Source organism: Sphaeramia orbicularis, chromosome 14, assembly GCF_902148855.1.
Source record: "Sphaeramia orbicularis chromosome 14, fSphaOr1.1, whole genome shotgun sequence".
In the NCBI taxonomy this organism is placed as follows: domain Eukaryota; kingdom Metazoa; phylum Chordata; class Actinopteri; order Kurtiformes; family Apogonidae; genus Sphaeramia; species Sphaeramia orbicularis.
In genome coordinates this window covers 48,323,375-48,344,097 of record NC_043970.1, presented here as the reverse complement: position 1 = coordinate 48,344,097, position 20,723 = coordinate 48,323,375, and the positions used below count along the sequence as shown (strand labels likewise).

At 36.2% G+C, this 20,723-nt stretch overlaps 1 protein-coding gene across 1 annotated transcript in view; it reads right to left on the bottom strand.

Annotated features, from left to right (window-relative positions):
• Nucleotides 1-20,723, bottom strand: part of LOC115432778 (polypeptide N-acetylgalactosaminyltransferase 10-like) — a 268,778-nt gene that overhangs the window by 215,507 nt on the left and 32,548 nt on the right. The gene's annotated exons all lie outside the window — the stretch shown is intronic.

Genomic DNA, 20,723 nt, shown 5'->3' with positions numbered 1-20,723 from the left:
TAAGGTTCTCATAATTCGTGCATGGAAGGGTTAGAATATAACTTGGCCAGTTGTGACATGAAAATATAGCATTAATTGTGATGAAATTGGACATTTTTGAGCTGAAAACATAGTTCATATGAACATCAACATGTTGCAACAGAACTGAAATCCTGTAAATTTGCAGAACTTGCATTTACCAACACAAAGTTCCTTTGGGGATTCACTTAGATTGATTTCTTATGCACAAAGACAGAAATAAGACCTCTAAGCAAATTTTAGCCGAAATGGGGTCGCCTGAAATTTCTAGTAATTGATGAAAATTATATTAAAAAACTTACAAATAAAAAATATGTGGTGAGTTGATAGAGACGATCCCAATACATAGAAGACACGACAAACTGTGAAGCTGAAACTGAAGCACTGTGGTTCTGTTTATCTGTCAAATGTTCATTGTGGTCAGTTTCAGATGCTGCAGCTCTTTCATAATTCATAGTTTGAGTTCTTGTTTGTTCAGTATTAATTGTCAGCCTTGTCAATCCAAGCTGGACTGACTGTACATATCCTGACCAAGGAAGATAAAATTCTCACTTTGTGCAGTAATCTACACCTGGATTTTCTACCTCCGTCCAGAATAATATACATTATTATAAAGGTTGTCTAAAATGAATGTTTATTTGCAACATATTAGGGATGCACCGATTCCAATACGAGTATCGGGCATCGGCTCCGATACTCAGTGTGTGTACTCGTATTTGTACTCGTAAAAGATGCAAAGATACAAATGCACCGATACCATTTACGGCCGTGTGACATTCCCAGTTCAGTGCAGCAGGTACGAGGAGGAGGAATAATGTGTGGGGGGTGTGAAGAGTGTGGAGATTTTTCAAAATAAATGACGGTGATAAAAGTAACGCTGACTGCAAGTAACGTTAAAGACACAGACAGATACAGATGCAGCGTTCTGTCTGTCCTCTGCGTACATTCCATCCGTTTTCCAGGTGCTGGTGGATGCGTACCCAGACGGAGAATACCACCAGGAAGCGCCAGGGGTACAGAGTGGTACAGACCACCACCAGCGGAAGTGAAAACGAAACTTATCGCTCATTTCTCTTTTCTCTTCCTGCTGAAGCTAAGCTGTTAAACCTTACCAGTAAAAACGCTGTAATATTAGTATCACATTAGTGTTACCTCTGTCGTCTCCATGTTTGTTATTACCGACTTTCTTCTTCTCAAAAAACTTTCCTCTTCTTCGTGGTATTTGTCCAGTATGGTTAATTCAGAGCGGCGCCCCCTGGTGGATTAACTGACAAATGCTCATTCCAACACATTAAATGTCAGTAGCAGCACTTTGTTCCAGTCAGACTAATGACAACGACAATAAAGCACATTTACAAAAGGAACTAAGAACTGGAATGGGATTATTAAGTATCAATAATTGTTGAGTTATAATGAAAAATGTGTGGTAAATGGGATTTTCAGTGTTAAATTGAAATGTCCACAGAGTCCACATTCCTCAGTGGATGTGGACAATTTTGTGCCAGATACAAGATATTGTTCTAAGCTACGGGTGGATCAAATTGGAGGCTAATCAGAGTTGTTTTGAATTTTTTATGAATTTTCGAATATTGCTCAATGATGAGAGATAGGAAAATTTGAGATTTTGTGACCTTGCCGTGACCTTGAACTTTGGCCTACTTGGCCCAAAGTTTAATGGGTTGGTCCCAGGGCCTAGGCCTATCTGTGGGGAAGATTTGGTAAAGATGGTTGGAATAGTTTTCCCGTAAAGTTGCTAACAAACAAACAAACACACAAAACATAGTGATCACAATACCTCCTGGCGGAATTAAAAAGACAAATGTTCAACAAAAATATAGGAAGACTCAATGGATCTCCCACCTCGGTTGTCTTGACATTAATAGTCAGACAAAAAAAGAAGTTCCATGGTGGTAAATGTCCAATACATACTAGAGTTTGTTTTTTTGTTTTTTTTTTTAACTCCAAATAAGTTGCATGACTGGAATGTCACAATGTTGTGTCTTAAGGGAGAAAACTTTTCTAGTATTTAGGTTTTACTTCATTATCTCTGACTGGTTTCGTTCTCTTTCCACTGTTCATGACCCGTCGACCCTACAATAAAGACGTCCACTTTTACTTTCGCCTTGTGTCCTTGTGTCCACTGCCTTTCTTTGCATCAAAAACCAAAATGTTGGACACTGATGTCTTGTCCCAGGAAGTCTTGTCCCTTTCCTGGTACAGTTTCAGACCCCTAGCACTACAATACGTCCTTGTATGAAAAACGTTCGGCTTTCTCCTGCCCCAAAACTGGGTTTAGACCTTGGATAAATTGAAAATCTACCGTACTACACTTTTGTTCAGCCCCCTTCTGTGTACCTTACTGTACCCTTTACACTTTTGGACTTTCATCGGGTCTTTTGTTGGTTTCATAGAATGTCTTACACGTCACACCTGACCAGACTTGAAAAGCCCTTTGACACCCCAAAAAGTCAATAAAAGCCCCAGAGTGAATGAAAAATGCCATGGTAACCTCAGAGGCATTCCCTTTTCTGGACGGAGCCGCCTCATGGTGCTTTGTGCTACAGTGACTTTAAATTTCAGCTGTAGAGTAAGGGAGCAAGTTTACCTTTTGGGAAAGAATTGACAGGAAAATTTGAACAAAAACGCCACAAACCTCTTGTGAACTTCCGTTCCGAGCACAGCGGAAAACTTCGAGAGAAAAACCCAAGCCCCGAGAGGTTACAGATTTAATCACATAGTCTACCACCACCTGCTTTATGCTTTCCTCTTTAAAATACTCTGGTAAATCATTTCCACTTGGGGGTTTGTTTGTGTGTACTTTATCATATAGCTCTATATTTTATGCTGTTAGGTTGTGGTATTGTAGTGAGAAGGCTTCCCAAGAGAAACTGTCGAGTTGATGATTTACAATAAATATTCAAGCAAATGGCAAAAAAAGCAAAAACATACTGTACATTGTTTTCTATAAATCTTTATCTGCTGGTGTTTACAGAATTAATTAATGCTGCTTCTGTCTCCGGAGACTTTTTCTGGCTTTATTTTCTTCCGAGTGCCTGGCTGTACACAGATGCATCTTGAAAAAGGTCCGCATAAATTATCCTGCAGAGATTATGTTCTGTACTCTAATATCGCTATAGAATTGCAGCGCAGATGGACAGTTGGCAGGGTTTGAGAAAGTTTTGTGAATTTATCAAAGGAAAGCAAGACTATCTCACATAAGTAATCAGTATTTTGCAATCTGAGCTGTTCTGTCTCCTGCTTACTTAAATCAGTGCTCATCTTGTTGGTTTCTATATCGTAGCTGGAGCCAATCTGAGTGTAATTTAATTAATTGGACTCAATGTAGAAACACGGAAACCTGCCAATGTAACGTCTCCAGTGTTTCCTGTTAATGATACAGACTGATAGTCTTAAATATATGGAAATATAGAAGCAATGTGAGAATTGTGGAGACAAAGGTTATTATTGTTAACGAAAACTAACGAAATGAAAACTAGAATTGCAAAAACTGCATTGGATTGAACTTCATCTTGTGAATGTCTGGTTTAGTTTGAATATGGACTTTTGTTTTCAGTGTAGTTTTAATTGTTATTTTAATTTTTTTTTCTTTAAACTGTTTGATTTCAGTGGAGTTTTATTATTGTTTCCATAAGTTTAAACAAATATGGGGAATGTGAAAGTTTCATAAAGGTCAGTGAAATCCCATCGTGTAAAATTCACCAGTGACATTTGGCCTTTTTTCAGCTCTACACATTTGCAGAAATGAAGGTGTCACAGAAACATAAGTGCACCAATAACAGCTTCTCTGGGTTTTTTGGAGGAGAAGCTGTTTCACAGACTCAGGAAGAAGTTATTTACAGACAGAAAAATAGGTAACGGTGAGATATATCCTTTATCGGTATCAGTCAAGAAGTCATCCATATTTTTCAGTTGTATTGTATGCCCGTTCACATCCTGCAGCGGTGCTGTTGGTGAGAATACAAATCTCCTAAACTATAAAACATATGAACATCAAGAGCGATTTATGACACAGTATAAATCTATAATATGACACAATGTTTACCATTATATCACACAGTCCTACAAGGTGAATCAACACATAAAAAAAAAAAAATATATATATCTATCTATCTATCTATCTATCTATATACATATATATATATATATATATATATATACATACATACATACATACATACAGTCTGCTCTCGTTATACCGCCAACTTCCGTTCACGGCCAAATTGGCAGTATAGCGAAAATGGCGTTACAACGGGTTGCATCCATAATGTGCATGTCTTTACTATATGATGTCTATGCTGCCTCCGTTAACCCGTTCTAATTGCGTTTCTAAATAAATCTTGATTCTGTTATGTTGTAAGGGATCATTTAAAGTGGGGAAACATTTTAAGCATTATTATACCGTGTCGGGAAATGACACCCCATCATCTTGAGGCTTTGGCTTAATCCCACGTCCTCTTCCCGACATCCTGACCTACTGAGTGTTCTGCGACAAATGAACGGTGGCCGTTCCGTAGACCTACTCGTAGCTTGTCGCGATCAGCGTCTGGCGCGTTTGTTTCAGTGCATTGTTAAAATGTATGTGTACTCGATGGCAATCACGCTGGCGGTATAACGGTCGGGAAATCAATGGTATAAGTGTTGTTTGTGCATGGAACTGGGCTGGCGGATGGCGATAGGCGGAAATGGCGGTATAACGGCGGGCAGTTTAACGAGAGTAGACTGTATATATATATATATATATATATATATATATATATATATATATATATATATATATATATATACACATATATATGTATATGTATATATATATATACAGGGTGGGGAAGCAAAATTTACAATATTTTGAGGCAGGGATTGAAAGACAGTGTATGACCAATTAGTTTATTGAAAGTCATGAGAATTTAATTCTTCAAATCATATTTTACTGCATTTCTAACGGTCTTGTTGTCTACCTCAAGTTCAATTGCCATTTTTCTCATGGATTTGGTTGGATCCTTTAGGATTTTGGATTTGAGAGCTTTAATAAAAGCTTTGGTACATTTTTTGTTGCTTCCTCCACTACCAGACTTTCTCGTAATAGTTTTGCTCATAGTCATTCTCTTCTTTCCATTATAAACAGTCTTTATGGACACTCCAACTATTTTTGAAATCTCCTTTGATGTGACGAGTGCATTCAGCAAATCACACACTCTTTGACGTTTGCTTTCCTGATTACTCATATGGGCAAAAGTTTCTGAAAAGGTATGGATAATAGTGTTACGTATGATTATGACATCAATATATGTTTGGTTTCAAAACAATTGAGGTAGTGCCTGCTGAGAAAAAACAACTAAATGTTCATTGTAAATTTTGCTTCCCCACCCTGTATGTATATATACACATACATACATACATACATACATACATACATACTATAATATTATTTCAACATCATTATCAATGTTGCCTAAGGACATTCAATACCATGTGAAACAGGATATTACATTAAATGATATTATACATTACATTATATTAGAAATACTGATTTATCTGAGCTACTGGTGTAACAACATCTATTATTTGGTTGAGTAGTGGTTATAGATTATACCCTGGTTATATTCTGACCTAGGCCATGCATCCATAGTTTATCAAAATAGACACCTTAAAGAACATCTCAGCAAATTTTCATAGTTAGGAGACACTTGCAACTGCACTTTTAAAACGTTTAGAAAAAAAGGAAATTTTAGATGTTAATTTTTGTTCCCTACATAACCGTGCAGTTTTTCAAATTTTTATGGCAAAAGATGGCACTATAGCTTTTGTCTCTTTTTATGAGCTTCAAGTACTAGTTAATACCTTTAAAATGATGTATTATTCATGTCTCTAGCTTAAATACTTTTTGAATTCGAGTATAAAATGTAGTCGGGCACTCCCTACATAACCGTGTGACTTGACCCATATCTATATGTAAAATCGATCGATTGACATCGATGTCCACCTGGCGTCCCATCGATGTCTCACCGATGTTGCAGCACAGGAGGGCGTTTGTACAGGTTTTCCTCAGCCTTCACAGGCCTGATCGCTGCCAAACTCACCAAATGAATAGAAACATTACCTGACTATCTACTAGGCACAATTTTATGTCCGTATTCAAATGTTGTGAGGTATGCTGGGAGATTTTAACAGGGTCTGAGTTCACCACAGACAGGATCCCAGCTCACCACGGACCTGGTCCCGGCTCACCTCGGACCGGGTCCCGGATCACCTCGGACCGGGTCCCAGCTCACCACAGACCGGGTCCCAGCTCACTTCGGACCAAGTCCCAGCTCACCTCAGACTTTCACAGGCCTGATCACCACCAAACTCGCCAAATGAATAGAAACATTACCTGACTACTAGCCACAAATTTATGTCCGTATTCAAATGTTATGAGGTATACTGGGCGATTTTAGCCTCTCATGCTATCATACAATGGCACCATGGGTACAATGCCGCTAGTAATAGAATAAAATAGAATTGAACTGAATAGAATACAATATGACAGAATAGAATAGAACAGAAAAAAATAGATCAGAATAAAATAGACTAGAACAGAACAGAATAGATTTGAATAGAACATAATAGAATAGAATAGAATATTTGTACTGTCATTGTTCAGACTGGGGCACACTTTGGTCTCTTCCAACAGTAAAAAAAAGCGACAGATGACGGCTTTTGTTCATCATGGAGGTAAATCCCAGCGTTCCCTTCAACACAGTGAAAGGGAACGTGATAAGAACAGAGCTGCCCAAAGCTACCGAGTCTCTGAGGACGACGATTAGACCACCTGAGGTCAGTGCTTCCCTTTTCTCTTTCCTCTCCTCCTGCTGAGAGAAGAGACAACTTTTCTGGCTCTTTTTTTTTCTTCCCCTTCCTGTTCTGTCAGATCTCGCACAGATCCACCTCGACCCCCAGAGATACAATTACCTGTCTTTCCTCTTCACCTCCTCCTCTACATCCTCTTCCACCTTCAGCCACTTCACAGACAAGTCAATCTGTGCTGGAGGATCACAGCTCCCCTGTTACCTCTTCTGAGAACAGAAAACTTCTTCATGCACTAACTGAGCTACTCCTGCTTCAGTTCAGAGAGGATCAGAATACAGACAACCAGGATAAGTCATGATACAGTCCAAAAAAAAAAAAAAATCGCTCTGCTGAAGAATGTTGAAGATATAACATCGACTTATTTGGCCACTGGGCATAAGTACACTGTAAAAAATGACTGTAGAATTAACACCAAAAAGTTGTAAAATTGCAACATAAAAAAAAACTGTAAGTGACTATACAATGCAAAGTTGTTTATTTGAAAAGATTTTTGTGTTAACGATTAAATCAGTTGTTTGGTCAAATACTAATGAAAATAATTTACACAAATTGCAAGTCGCACAGAATAAAGCGGCACGAATTGTTTTGGGTTGCCCTTACAGAACTAATAGAACCACAATGCACAACAGTTTGACATGGTTAACTGTAAAATCTAGATTGAAATACTCTTTATTATCATTTATTCGTAACATTATTGCAACACAAACTCCAGAAATTATTCACAGAAAACTGTCATTTTTTGCTGATCAACATAATTATCGTACAAGACAAACCACTGAAACACGGTGTGCTCTGCCTTTAGGCAGAACAAATCCATTAAAGAGAACTGTTTTTTTATCGGGCCATGGTTGCATGGAATGGATTGCCAGGGTTTTTGTTGTCGGAAAATAATAGAAAATGTTTTCAAAATATATATATATTTTTTTTGTTTACACAACAGGCATGAAATGGAATGAGTATTGCTAATATTGAAAGATGTTTCATGATTTGTATCAGAAAGCTATTGTTTGGTGTAGGAGTACGAATGTATAGTACCTATTTTGTTTGTTTATTTATTTTAATTGCATTGGGCTGTTGTATATGTCCTGTTTGTGTGTGTGTGTGTGTGTGGGCGTGAATGGTGTAAGATAAATGTAAAATTTAAAATTGTAATGTAATGTAGAGGAGACCCCAGGAAGAATAGCAACTGAATCATCAGTTGTTAATGGGGATCTTAATAAATGAAATGAAATGAAATCAAATATAGCTGTAGTTCTTGCAGGAAGAGTATGTGAACAAAACCAAATTTGTATGTAGAAATTATGTATTTCTATTGTTTTTAAAAAATAAAACTGTAAATTGAAAAACAATGTGGTGCCGTTTAAACTGCAAGACCGTAATGCTGAAATAACGGCATATTTTATATATATATAGATATGTTATTAAAAAAAGTAAACATTTAACAATGTAACATTTTAAATTTGCAAATTAATGGGTTGGTAGAGTTGGTAGAGCAGCTCGTCCAATAACCAAAGGGTTGGTGGTTTGGTTCCTGGCTCCGACTGTCCATATGTCCAAGTTTACATGGAAGATACTGAACCCTAAATTGCTTCCAGTAGGACATGGTGGTTCTGGAAAGTGCTTTGGACACCATGAAGGTGTAGAAAATGTGCTAAAAAAGTGCAGAACATTTACCAGTTAAATCTACATGTTTAAAATGTTAAATCTACATGTTTAAAATGTTAAATCTGCATGTTTAAAATGCTAAATCTACATGTTTAAAATGTTAAATCTGCATGTTTAAAATGTTAAATCTACATGTTTAAAATGTTAAATCTGCATGTTTAAAATGTTAAATCTACATGTTTAAAATGTTAAATCTACATGTTTAAAATGTTAAATCTGCATGTTTAAAATCTTAAATCTGCATGTTTAAAATGTTAAATCTACATGTTTAAAATGTTAAACTACATGTTTAAAATGTTAAATCTGCATGTTTAAAATGTTAAATCTACATGTTTAAAATGTTAAATCTGCATGTTTAAAATCTTAAATCTGCATGTTTAAAATGTTAAATCTACATGTTTAAAATGTTAAATCTGCATGTTTAAAATGTTAAATCTACATGTTTAAAATGTTAAACTACATGTTTAAAATGTTAAATCTGCATGTTTAAAATGTTAAATCTACATGTTTAAAATGTTAAATCTGCATGTTTAAAATCTTAAATCTACATGTTTAAAATGTTAATCTACATGTTTAAAATGTTAAATCTGCATGTTTAAAATGTTAAATCTACATGTTTAAAATGCTAAATCTACATGTTTAAAATGTTAAATCTGCATGTTTAAAATGTTAAATCTGCATGTTTAAAATGCTAAATCTACATGTTTAAAATGTTAAATCTGCATGTTTAAAATGCTAAATCTACATGTTTAAAATGTTAAATCTGCATGTTTAAAATGTTAAATCTACATGTTTAAAATGTTAAATCTACATGTTTAAAATGTTAAATCTACATGTTTAAAATGTTAAATCTGCATGTTTAAAATGTTAAATCTGCATGTTTAAAATGTTAAATCTACATGTTTAAAATGTTAAACTACATGTTTAAAATGTTAAATCTGCATGTTTAAAATGTTAAATCTACATGTTTAAAATGCTAAATCTACATGTTTAAAATGTTAAATCTACATGCTTAAAATGTTAAATCTACATGTTAGTCCGTAAATATGTTTACAGTTGGATGTGTTTTTTACAGTATTGTTCTGGAAACCACAGCTGCCAGTTTTTTTCCATAAAAACAACAGGTTTTTTTTTACAGTGTTGTCACTGACAGGTTGATGGGCACTAGAGCGGTGTGTAAGTGCCTGCTGCCAGCTACATACAGGTCGATTCTGCGTTTGGCAAGTAAACCTTGAAGGGATATTCAGCACACGAGCAGTTAAATGTTTGAACCAAAGGCTTTGCTCAGGGTTCGTGACACAGGCAAGAACAGGGAATGCATCCAGTGAAGCTTTTAACGGTGAAATCTTTGTAGTTTTTAACAGAAAGAAGGCGTAGGCGGAGACGGATGAAAGGTTGCATTCAAGTAAAAGCTTTAAATCTAGAAAAAAAAGAGGAAATAAAAATTCTTTCTTCAGCCTTCAGGCTTCACCAGAAGGTAAGGTAAAAAAAAAATCTGTAATTTAACTAAATTTTTACCGTTTATTTTACAGATTTTTCCTGTATTTTTAAGATACAGGAAAATATCAATGAAATTACAAAAAATAGATTGTGATTTTACATGTCAAATGTAAAATATCATGAAAAAACTGTAACTGTGAATAACCATAAAATTTCCATTTTTTTTTAAAGATTTTTTTTTTTTCCACAGAAAAATACCATTTGCAAATGTATCATAATTTCACAAACATTTCTTTTCTATTTATGAGATTAAACTGTTCATTTAAAATTTAATACTGTAAAAAAAATAAAACGAGATAAAATTACTGACAATTAACCGTTAAAGAAGTATTTGTTCTGGAAGTTTAACAAGACTTGTTTGGTAATTCACAATTATCTTGTGTAATTACAGGAGGTTTCGCAACAAAAACGTTGAATAAATGTATTTTTGTGAATGTATAACATGTATAAGCACTGATAAACTGCCCAAATATAGTTTTTATCAGTGGATTGTACAACTTAGTCTCATTGAAAATTATTCATATATATATATATATATATATATATATATATATATATATATATATATACAGGGTGGGGAAGCAAAATTTACAATGAACATTTAGTTGTTTTTTCTCAGCAGGCACTACGTCAATTGTTTTGAAACCAAACATATATTGATGTCATAATCATACATAATCAGACGTCAAAGAGTGTGTGATTTGCTGAATGCGCTCGTCACACCAAAGGAGATTTCAAAAATAGTTGGAGTGTCCATAAAGACTGTTTATAATGGAAAGAAGAGAATGACTATGAGCAAAACTATTACGAGAAAGTCTGGAAGATACTATTAAAGAAGAATGGGAGAAGTTGTCACCCCAATATTTGAGGAACACTTGCGCAAGTTTCAGGAAGCGTGTGAAGACAGTTATTGAGAAAGAAGGAGGACACACAGAATAAAAACATTTTCTATTATGTCAATTTTCTTGTGGCAAATAAATTCTCATGACTTTCAATAAACTAATTGGTCATACACTGTCTTTCAATCCCTGCCTCAAAATACTGTAAATTTTGCTTCCCCACCCCGTATGTTTATAAGTAATTTGATTGTTTTAATACATGTAAATATTTTTATTAAACATTAAAAAGAAAAAAAAAAAAAAAAAAAGCAAAATCTCATGTCAAGTTAGGGCAAAAAACTGTATTTTAATTATGGAAAATTACCGTATTTTTATTAGATGGGTATTTTCCGTTATTTAACAGTATTTTTTCAGCACCCCTGCTGCTGGAATAATACTGTTTTTTTTACATGACTAGATTAATGTTCAAAATATGATAAAAAAAAAAAAAAATGGGTATGGTTTGTAGCTAAACCCAACCTACTTTTGACGATATAAAAGTGGTCTCCCAGAGCGAAAAGTCGGTTGTTTCTGCAGATATCAACTCAGTGTTTATTTGATGCATGAATAAACACTTTATGCGGTTTCAATTCTGCTTGATCTCCGATTTTGACTTGACTCTGTGTGCATTTACTTGACGAAGCTCCGCTACATAGATTAGGGAGGACAGAGACATACAGGGGTTGGACAAAATAATGGAAACACCTTCACCTCAAGATGATAATGCCCCAATCCATACAGCTAGAATTGTTAAAGAATGGCATGAGGAACATTCTAATGAAGTTGAGCATCTCGTATGGCCGGCACAGTCCCCAGACCTCAACATTATTGAGCATTTATGGTCAGTTTTAGAGATTCAAGTAAGACGTCGATTTCCACCGCCATCGTCTCTAAAAGAGTTGGAGGGTATTCTAACTGAAGAATGGCTTAAAATTTCTTTGGAAACAATTCACAAGTTGTATGAATCAATACCTTGGAGAATTGAGCCTGTAATTGCTGCAAAAGGCGGACCTACACCATATTAAATTATATTTTGTTGATTTTTTAAGGTGTTTCCATTATTTTGTCCAACCCCTGTAAATTCAACATGCCAGAGTACAGTGAGGAAGAGTGTCAAAGGGACCAAAGAAACCTCCCACCTACGGCAGTAAATTTTACAACACAAAATCACTTAAGAAAGGTTAACTAGGTTAACCTTTCCCTTTAACCTTAATAGAAAAGTTTTTTTTTCTATTATTTGATTTTTTGTGTATTGTTTATCATTATTATTATTTTTCTATTGTTTGATTTTTTTTTAAATTGTGTATCATTTATTATTATTATTATTATTTTTTTTTTTTTTGTTTTTTTTTGTTTCATGTTTTGTATTATGTCTGTGTCTGAAATAAACTAGCCTAAACCTAAACCTAAACCTAACTAGAGAGAAAAAATCATGTGGGAACTGATAGAAAAGTAAAACTGGGTCTTTATGGGTTAATTCACTGCTCGGTTCCCAGATGGAAACATGTACAGTCTACTCTCGTTAAATCACCCGCCGATATATACCGCCATTTTCGCTCACCGCCGACCAAAACCATTGCACAAAAATCCCCAATGCATTATTCCATTAGCTACCGCCATTTCCGCCTATCGCCATCCGCCAGCCCAGTTCCATGCACAAACAACACTTATACCATTGATTTCCCGACCGTTATACCGCCAGCGTGATTGCCATCGAGTACACATAAATTTTAACAATGCACTGAAACAAACGCGCCAGACGCTGATCGCGACAAGCTACGAGTAGGTCTACGGAACGGCCACCGTTCATTTATCGCAGAACACTCAGTAGGTCTGGATGTCGGGAAGAGGACGTGGGATTAAGCCAAAGCCTCAAGATGATGGGGTGTCATTTCCCGACACGGTATAATAATGCTTAAAATGTTTCCCCACTTTAAATGATCCCTTACAACATAACAGAATCAAGATTTATTTAGAAACGCAATTAGAACGGGTTAACGGAGGCAGCATAGACATCATATAGTAAAGACATGCACATTATGGACGCAACCCGTTGTAACGCCATTTTCGCTATACCGCCAATTTGGCCGTGAACGGAAGTTGGCGGTATAACGAGAGTAGACTGTAGAACCACACTAAGCACTCGACTGTGATGGTGATTTGTTGAAAATGGTATTTTGGAGAAAATCCAGAACCACTATAGAGCTGGTGCACATGACCCACCTGCACTTAAACCATCCAGAGCCCTTCCCTTAGGCTTTCAGTGGCCTTAATAACAATCAGACCACACAATAAGCAAAAAACACAATTTAACATAACATGAGCCTCCTGTTCTTGTGTTTCTCTTAAATGGGGTTGATGAGACCCCTGGGACTGAAACAAAGCAGAAACCTGGAGCTTAAAGAGGCCACGAAACTGGCAAAAGTATAATAAATACTCTCTCTATTTTTTTTTTTTTTTATATTATTAGCAATCGTTTTTGCATAAAACGAGCTCTCTTTCCCCTTCATAAAAAGAACTGCATATAGATTAGGACTGAGAACATTCAAACCAAACATGTTTTTATTAAACAGACTATGTATTGAATGTGCACACTCCCACCTGACATCATCTAGGTTACTTAACTCTCAGAGCCCCTGTAGACACCACATAGCTGTAGATAAATTCCACAGTTCAACAAGAAAAAAAGAAAAAAAATCCAAGTATGAGCATAGGAAGTGACAGTGACATTCTGCAGCTCATCCATTAACACTTTCATGCATGAATTATGAGAACCTTAATCAAGATTTTTTTTTCCTGAGTGTTTTTATTCCTCTTTAGGCATGAAAAAAAAAAACAATGTGATTGAATTTTCTTTTAAATCAACCTGTTTTTCATGGAGTTACAAAAATGTCCACTCAGCTACACCATGAATTTTATTCTTGAAGCAAAGAAACATGTATTTAAAACCCGATATCGTAAAGTGATAGGAAAACAGTGAAATGAAACCATGTTTAATGCAGCTAATCTGATGTTTTCTCACATTTTAACATATTCTAATACTAGTTATTACTCACTTCATGGAGATAATATGCAAAAAAATAAATATTAACAATTGATTTCCACTGAAGAACCAATCAAGAACAGCAAAGTTACAATAATGGTATGAATTGCAGTTTATGAGATGATGCATAAGTGTCCACTGTGTTGGTTGATATGGAACTAAAACAACAAAACTCATGAACATACAAGAGTAAAGCTGTAGAGTAACTGTCCACTGGAGTGACCACTATGCATGAAAGGGTTAATATGCATTTATTTCCTCAATTACCGTACTTTCCGGACTATAAGCCGCTACTTTTTTCTCACGCTTTGAACCCTGCGGCTTATACAACGATGCGGCTCGAGTATAGATTTTTACGGGCTAATGGCCTCCAGGGGGCGCTCTAGCAGGAAGCGCAAAAGCGAGACAGACAGGTGGAAGAGGTGATGAAGAGGAGAAGTTTGAAGCCGAACTTAACTTAATCAATTTGTGTGTCATGCACAAACCCTCATCATGGAAAACACATGAAGAAATGTATACGATGCAGCTTCTGAGTTAAAAGCAATCGATGTGTCTGAAAAGAAGGAAATAGAGCTGCAGCACGGAAGTGACACTGAGAGCGACAATGAAAGTGACAGAGGCTTTGAGGATGTTCAACTCCGACACTGAAGAAGACGACTGCAGCGGTTTCAATGCACAGAAGGAAGATGAAGATAGAGATCAATGACTTTTCTGAGTTTTTGAACCAGCCATGTTACTGCCGTTTTACTGCCGTGTTACAGGCACTGTTTGGAAAAAACCTCTTAAGGCACAGGTGTCAAACATGTGGTCCGGGGGCCAAATCTGGCCCGCCAAAGGTTCCATTCCGGCCCGCAGGATGAAAGAGCAAAAATGAACCTGAACAGTCAAGGTTCTCACAATCATTTTGGTTCAGGTTCCACATACAGACCAGTGTGATCTCAAGTAAAAAATAACAACACAATAACCCATAAATAATGACAACTACAAATTTTCTTTGTGAAAAATTATGTGGAAAAAATTTAAGTGAAAATAATAACATTACACTGTGAAACTATTTACATTTACAAAACTATTCTTTCACAACAAAATGCAAATACATAAATGAAAACAAAGATGAACAACCCCAAAATGTGCAATTTGAACAGTATTCTGCCTGTTACTAAATGTTTTGTGCATTTATGGATCCACTGTGATCTGGAGTTGTGTTAATAATAAGAGATGGAATATTGTAGAAATTGTTCAAATTTTAGTTCCAAACTCCAAAATTTTAGCAATATTCTGCCTGTTACCAAATGTTTATGGAACATTGTGTGTAATGTACATGATATAAAATAATAAATAAAAATAAATTTTAAAAAAATAAATAAAAAATAATAGGCAGATGATGAAGAAGTTGTGCTGATAAAAAAAGATACCAAACATGGGTAGAGTAAACATTTGTTTATATAGTATATAAAGGCAAAAGAGGCATCTGTTCTGTAAGTTTAATAAGACTTGTTTGTTAATTGACAAATATCTTGTGCAATTACGGGAGGTTTCACAACAAAAATGCAAAAATGTTGAATAAATGTATTTTTGTGAATGTATAACATGTATAAGTATTGATAAACTGTCCAAATACAGTTTTTATCAGTGGATTGTACAACTGAGTCTCTCTGAAAATTATATATACATATATATATATATATATATATATATATATATATATATATATATATATATACATATATATATGTGTGTGTGTGTGTGTGTGTGTGTGTGTGTGTGTGTGTATATGTATTTATTTATTTATAGGTAATTTGATAATTTCAATCCATGTAAATATTCTTTATTAAACATTAAAAAGTCGAAAAAATATGCAAAATCTCATGTAAAGTTAGGGCAAAAAAACTGTATTTTAATTATGGAAAATTACCATATTTTTATGAGATGGTTATTTTCCGTTATTTAACAGTATTTTTTTGGCACCCCTGCTGCCAGAATATTACGGGTTTTTTATGGGTTTTTTTGTTTTGTTTTTTTTGGGTTTTTTTTTTACAGTGTACTGTATGTGCAGCTCTAAATTCCATTCCTACAACTACAAGATGAAAAGTCTGATTTGTTTTGCCGTTTTCACTTCACACTCACACTGTTTTGAGCACGTACAAACACTGGCTGTCTCAGTAGCCCTGGTGTGACTTCCATGAAATTCCCTGCAGGCATGTGTATGTCCTGTCTGATGCAGTCAAGAGCTGGAGGCGGAGGTTCTCAAGGCTGAGACACTCTAAAACCCCCTTGAAGAGGATCTCAGCGAGGCCACTGCACAGTCCATTATCTCCCAAAAGGAGTCATTATCCTGCATCCTGCTGGGCCGCAGAGTGCAGGCGGACGACCAATGACAGGGAGGGACTCTGCATGTGGAGCTGAACCCCCCACAGCCTCAGACTTCAACTCAGCTGATATTTTGTGATATGAACCCTGACCCTTCAAAATATTTGGACCTCCTGCTAGTCCCATGAAAGGGCCACAGGAGCCGAATCCAGATGAAGGCTCTCAGCGTTTATTGAGCGAGTGTTGAATCAAAGTAAAGCGGTGTTTTTCAACCTTGGGGTCGGGACCCAGCATGGGGTTGCCTGGAATTCAAATGATGTCGCCTGAAATTTCTAGTAATTGATAAAAATAAAAACTTACTGATAAAAAAATATATGGGGAGTTGAGAGAGACAATCAGAATATATAAAAGACATGACAAACTGTGAGTCTGAAACTGAAGCACTGTGGTTCTGTTCAATCAATCAATCAATCAACCTTTATTTATAAAGCGCTTTTCATGCACAGATGCAACACAAAGTGCTTTACAGAATTAAAAACAATTACACAATAAAAACAGAAAAACAATTACAAAGAAACCCCCTCCCTCCCACCAGCCATACTAGACACACACACACACACACACGCCAACACACTTACACACGCACACACACGCACACAACAGGGAGACATGGCATGGCACTGAGGATCAAGGAAACGCCATCTTTGGGGCCGTCCACACTGGGAGGAGCCGCAGGCCGTGCCATCGGGGGGACCAGCACCCAGGCCCCCCGACTCCGACAGACAGGTGGACCCCCTCATCGAAGGGAGGACCCCCAGCCAGCCGGGCCAAAGGGACCCAAGGACAGTACCCCCACTAGCAGAGCAGACACAGCTCCCAGTGTGGAGGACCCCCCTGAGGAAACACTGGTGTTAAAAGCTAAAGACTAAAAGCATAACATAGGACTAAGAATAAATAAAATAAAATAAATACAGTACCAAGAGTAAAATACGTAAGATTATAAATAAAATAGAATAGATAAAGTATCAGTGATAAATAAAACAAAATAAGAACAAGAAGAGTTTAAAAAATTAGTTAAAAGCCTGATTAAAAAGGTGTGTCTTTAATCTTCTTTTAAAAATAACAACAGTCTCTGCAGTCCTGAGGCTCTCCGGCAGGCTGTTCCACAGGTGGGGGCCATAGTGGCTAAATGCTGCCTCACCGTGGGTTTTTGTTCTGGGTTTTGGTATGGTTAAAAGGCCAGTGCCGGAGGACCTCAGGGTCCGCGAGGGTTGATATGGTAAAAGCAGATCAGATAAATAGGAGGGCGCAAGGCCATTAAGACATTTAAAAACCAGCAAGAGAATCTTAAAATCGATCCTGAAGCGTACGGGGAGCCAATGCAGCGACTCTAAAACCGGTGTAATGTGCTCCCGCCCTCTGGTCCTTGTCAGCACGCGTGCGGCTGAGTTTTGTAATAATTGGAGATTTAAAGTACTCTTTTTGGGAAGACCAGAGAGCAGGGCATTACAGTAATCTAAGCGACAAGAAATAAAAGCATGCATTAGCACCTCCGTACTGGCCTGAGAGAGAAACGGGCGGACTCTGGCTATGTTCTTAAGGTGATAAAAACCTGTTTTTGTTATATTTTTGATATGTGGGATAAAATTCAGCTCAGAGTCAAAAATCACGCCCAGATTTTTTACTGATTGTGTTGGTTTAAGATCTTTTAGTTTTGGTAAAAGTTTCTCTCTCTGGCCTTCAGGACCTATAACTAAAACCTCAGTTTTGTCCTGGTTGAGCTGTAGGAAATTCTCTGCCATCCATGACTTGATGTCTACAATGCAGTTAAAAAGGGCATCAATTGGCCATCAATTGGTTCATCTGTCAAATGTTCATTGTGGTCAGTTTCAGATGCTGCAGCTCTTTCATAATTCATAGTTTGAGTTCTTGTTTGTTCAGTATTAATTGTCAGCCTTGTAAATCCGAGCTGGACTGACTGTACATATCCTGACCAAGGAAAATAAAATTCTCACTTTGTGCAGTAATCTACACCTGGCTTTACTGCCTACGTCCATAATAATATACATTATATAGACTAAATGTCATCTAAAATTAACGTTAATTTGCAACATAGTATAGCAAACTATTACATGATCAAAAACAAATGAACTTTAGCAAAAAAAATGTCTCAGTTCTGAATGTCTGGGGTCGCCAGAAATTTGTGATGCTAAAATGGGGTCATGAACCAAAAAAGGTTGTGAACCACTGCTTTAAGGTCTTAAGGTCTTGCTGTTTGTTTGTTTTTTTGTTTTTTTTTTTCATTTGAGCAATTACATTTTGGGCGAAAAGTGTGTTGTAATGCAAACGCTATTGAACATATATCGAGTAAAATATTACTGAAAATTGATTAGTAATGCCTTACACTACAGCTAAAAGTAATCTGTTACTGTAATGTAACACATTACTTTGAACACTGGTTATGAATGATAATAAAAGAGCTAAAGAACTTGAATTTAAAACATTGCAGTTTTTTGGCCAAAACTTTATAATAAACTGTCAATGTAAAGTAATGCATTGTAATATAAAGGGGGCTGATGGGAAATAGAGTTTTCAGAGGGTTAGAGAAGGAACATGTGGGACAAACATGCTGTAAGATCATCCAGCCTGGCATTTCTGCCTCCATCCATTATAATATAAATTATATAGACTAAATGTCATCTAAAATTAACATTCATTTGCAACATAGTATAGCAAACTATCACATGATCAGAAAAAAAATTAATTTTAGCAAAAAACAAAAAAAAAAAAAAAAAAAAAAAGGTCTCTGTTTTGAACGTCTGGAGTCGCCAGAAATTTGTGATGTTAAAATGGGGTCATGAACCAAAAAAAGGTTGGGAACCCTTTAACAATGGCAATCACTCCGGCACTATCCTCAAAATTCAAATGGCATCAGAGAGCTGAAACACTGAGCTTTCCAACACTATATAACACTTTACGGCAGCAATGTGGGACTTTCAGAGACTTCCAAACAGGCTAAAAACACCTGGAAATAACAAATATGAATACAGATACTGAATATTCAAGACCAAAAAGCATGTTTGAGCTGATGTAAAATAGTTGAAAGTTTATTTCTGCAATCTCAAAAAGTTCCGTTACAGACATTTAGGTTATAATAATTTTGGATTTTTCATTAAATTAACATTTATTTGCAATATAGTATAGCAAACTATTACATGATGAAAAATAAAGTAATTTTAGCAAAAAAAAAAAAAAAAAAAAAAGGTCTGTTTGGAATGTCTGGAGTCGCCAGAAATTTGTGATGTTAAAATGGGGTCATGAGCCAAAAAAAAGGTTGGGAACCCTTTAACAATGGCAATCACTCCGGCACTATCCTCAAAATTCAAATGGCATCAGAAAGCTGAAACACTGAGTTTTCCAACACTATATAACACTTTACGGCAGCAATCTCAGAGACTTCCAAACAAGCTAAAAAACACCTGGGAATAGCAACAAATATGAATACAGATACTGAATATTTAAGACCAAAAATCATGTTTGAGCTGATGCAAAATAGTTGAAAGTTTATTTTTGCAATCTCAGAAAGTTCCGTTAGAGCACTGGTTCTTAACCTTGTTGGAGGTACTGAACCCCACCAGTTTCATATGCGCATTCACCGAACCCTTCTTTATTAAAAAATAGAATATGTTTTTTTTGAAATTCAAGACACAGGTATATGTTTTACTGGTGCACAAAATGAACCGTGCATTAACATCACTGTGTTCAAAGAACAAAACCAATACAGTGCATGAACTCACAACAAATTACATACCTTTTCACAAAGACATGACCTTTTTAATACTACCACACTGAAATGGTTTTAATTTTTAACCTAACCAAATTCCCTGCAGCACAGATTAGCCAGGCAATGTAGCGTGATCACCTGCAGCCAGTGATGGCCAAGCGGGGCGTGTCATCACAAATCACATGTAGGCCGTCAGGTCAACCCGGTTTTCGTTTCGTCTCGCTCCGAACTTTCCGAACCACGCAATTTTGACATAAAAAAAAGATAATTGCATGTAGTGTGTCAAAAAAAAGTTCTTGTTATACTCCTTCAGTATTTTTGTGATTGTTGTTTTATTACGGCACTAGCTCAGCTTTAGCGTAATACGATTTCTCCATCCGCGACAGTGCGTCGGTCGTCACGTGATTGTAACTGACCAGTGCGGTGACCGAGAAATGTAAACAAACGCTACACATGGCTGCCTCCGTGGTTAACAGGAAGTAGCAAAAGTCATAACAACGATGTGGAAAATACTCAAATAATTCATCGTCAGATGAGTGGAAGAGATTATAAACACTTCCGGATGTGTTGTAGTGCTATAAGCAACAACAATACACCACGTATATTGGATGTCAATCAGAGAAAGAGTCTCCGAAGCCGTTTGTTTACATACACGGAC